Here is a 3,428-nt window from a genome sequence, read left to right as displayed (position 1 = left end):
ATCATCTTGGTGGCCCCATCTAACTTTTCCTAAAGCCATAATATCCATCCCTGGTCCTTAAATTTTCATCTTTATTTCATAGTGGAAAAAAAATGCATTCAGTCCATCTTCATGACTCCCCAAAGTCTTAACAGCTTCATCACTGTTCAAATGCTCAGTGCAGAGTGTCTACTGAGTCTGGGGAATCTTTTGTGATCCTCTGTAGCATAAAAAAAATAATAAATTACGGGGCTGGAGAGTTGGCTCAGAGGTTAAAAGCAGGGGCTGTTCTTCCAGATGATCCAGGTTTAATTCCCAGCACCCACATGGCAGCTCACAACTGTCTTTACCTCCTGTCTCAGAGCTCTGGCACCCTCACATAGACAGACATGCACATAAAATTAAAAAAAAACAAATAAATCTTTTTTAAAAATTACATCCTTTCAACACACAATAGTACAGAATAAGAATTCCCATCCCCAAAGGAAGAAACAGGGGCAGAGCAAGGAAATATAGGACCAAGCAAGACCAGAACCTAGCATGGCAAACACTAAATCCTGCAGGTTCATATTCTGCTCTTGGAACTGTTGGTAGCACCATTTGTCGGACATCTCCAGGTCCTGGCATCTTTAACATCCTGGAGTTTTCATTGTAACTTAGGCTGCTTTTCAATGACCTCTCAAGGTCTCTTGTAGTGAATCTGACCCTGCCACACCCCACCTGGCTCAATAGCCTTGGAGCAAACCTCTAGGACCCCATAACACTTGAATTTTGCTTACCTCCAAGACCAGCAACAGGTGGATGATGTTTGGTTGGAAGGTCACCCCAGCTGACACCTCTATACCCAGAGTATGGAATGTTTGGGTTAAGGCTCCACCTCAGCCCCTGGCATCAATGCATCCAAGGAGTCTGGAATGTTTGGATAAAAAAGTTCCACCCCAAGCCCCCTCCCCTGGAGTTGCTGCAGTCCAGACTCCACCTCTGAGAAAGCCCACCAAATGGTGACTCCTCTTCAGAGAGGGTCAAGACCACTCCCACGGGCTATTTAAATTGCCCCCCCAGAGAACAAACAGGTAGTCTTCTGGTCTTCCTTTCCCCTCTGCATGGTCTTTTGGTCTTCCTTTCCCTTCTCTGTGGTCTTCCTGGTTCTCCTTCCCCCTCTCTGTCTCCTCTCTGGGGACTGGAAGGCCACCCAGAGCGCTGGCACCCATTAAAACTGTTTTTTTTTTCTAATTCGGTTTGATTTGGTCTGATTTGGATTATTGCACCAGTGGAGAGGCCTATCAGGCTGTAAAAACTTTACAGATGATGCTAGCAATTCTGCTGGCAGTTTGAGATATTGTTTTTTCTATTCTACCATAGCTGCAGTGGCCACTGTGCACTTAGAGGCTAAACCTGGGAAAACACCTCCCTTGTGGTTGGTTCTCTGTTCAGTCTCTCTCCTTTCAATTAGGTTTAAGTTTTACAAGTTGGAGGCTTGTGCTAATCTCTTTAACAGTTATTGGCTGCTTCTGTGTCCTCGTTGGCAACTTCAAACTCACTCATGTTCCCTTCTTTATCAAACTCTTGCTTTTCTTATCCTTTTTTTCCTTTTTCTTTCTTTCTTCCTACTTTCTTTCTTTCTTTTTTTCTTTCTTTTTTTGAAACAGGTCTTTCTATGTAGCACTGACTATCCTAGAACTCATTGTGTAGACCAGCCTGCCTTTGAACTCATGGAAATCCACCTCACCTGCTTCTCCCTCCTGAGTGCTAGGATTAAAGGCGTGTAGTCTGGGGCCCCAGACCGTGGAACGGTGTCACCCACATTCAGGGTGTGTGTCAATGGTGTCACCCACATTCAGGTTGTGTCTTCTCACCTTGGTTCAACTTCTCCAGAACAGCTTTCAGAGACACGCTCAGAGTTTGTCTCCACAGTAATTCTAAGTCCTGTCAAATTGGCAAGAGCCTGAGGAGATGGCTCAGTCAGTAAAACGCTTGTCGAGCAAGCGTGTAGACCTGAGTTTACATCCTCTGTGCCCCCCTGAAAAGTTGTGCATAGACGTGCACAGCTGTAATCCCAGAGCCAGGGATGCAGAAACCAAAGGATCCCTGGGGCTTACTGACTAGCGACCAATTGAGAACCCTTGACATTGACCTCTACTCTCTGCGCACACACTGGTAGCTGATAATCAAGATCATTCATCCCAATGGCCCCATAGCACTCTTTTGTATGCCTGGTGTATGTAAGCACTCAGATTAAGTCATAGAATTCTTACAGCCCTGTGTTACAGATAAGAACACTGAAGCACACAGACCCTGGCTTGCAGATTTCAATTGGCTGTATATCAGAGCTAGGAACTGAACCCAGACAGACTTCCTTCTTAGCTTCCGCTCCCCCCCCCCCTTTTTTTTTGGTTGGAGCTGTGAGTTGTTTGTTTCTGGAGACAGTGTTTCACTATGTAGCCCTGGCTGGCCAAAACTCACTGTGTAGATCAGGCTGACCTCAAACTCTCAGAGATCCATTTGCCTCTGTCTGTCTTTCCAAGTTCTGAGATTAAAGGTGCACACTAACACTTGTGGCATATATGTGTGTGTGTATGAATATATATTTTATATGGAGATTTATATATATATACATACACCTTTCACTCTTTTTGTCACCTGTCTCCCTCTCTTTTTTTTCTCCCCCTTTTCTATTACTTCTCTCTATCCTCCTCTTAGGACACACTACATTTCAGCCCCTTTAAGAGGATGATTTTCTCTTCTGCTCTGAAATCCTAGACAGCCTCATTTTCCCCTTCTTATTTGATCTTCCTATAACTTCACACTTTTTTGTTTCCAGTTGAGACGAAGATTTTTTAATACATATTTCTTCTCCTTAGTCTTCGATGAGTTTTCATGTTAACGCCTTGCACCACCTTTTCCTTTGCTCTGAGTATTTTTGGATAGCTAAGAAACACCTTCCTTACTGCTGTGGGCTTGTCAGATGTCAGAAAACACTACAAATTCGGGTCTTGTTTGCTAAGCAACAGCATCTATTAAAGTTCTGTGGCTGCTTTACAATCTCGCTTAATAAATTGTGTAACTTGCTTCGGATCACTTTATTTTAGACGTTAAATTTGCATTCTTGAGCTGTAATTGAGCTTGTCTTCTTTAGTTTGTCTTCAGGCAAAAGTTTTTCTGTCCTCAATCAGAAATTGAAGTATTTGGGGCTATATAAAGCAAGATGGATTGATTGGATCTCATTATGAAGTTGAACAAAGACTGGTGCAACTATGTAACTCGGGTAAGGTAATTTTTTTGTTTGTTTGTTTGTTTGTTTTAGTTTTTGTTTTTCAAGACAGGGTTTCTCTGTAGCTTTGGAGCCTGTCCTGGAACTAGCTCTTGTAGACCAGGCTGACCTCAGACTCATAGAAATCCACCTGCCTCTGCCTTCCGAGTGCTGGGATTAAAGGCGTGCACCACCACCG

This window comes from Microtus ochrogaster, chromosome 18 (assembly GCF_000317375.1).
Source record: "Microtus ochrogaster isolate Prairie Vole_2 chromosome 18, MicOch1.0, whole genome shotgun sequence".
NCBI lineage: Eukaryota > Metazoa > Chordata > Mammalia > Rodentia > Cricetidae > Microtus > Microtus ochrogaster.
Note: the sequence above shows the minus strand (reverse complement) of the source record.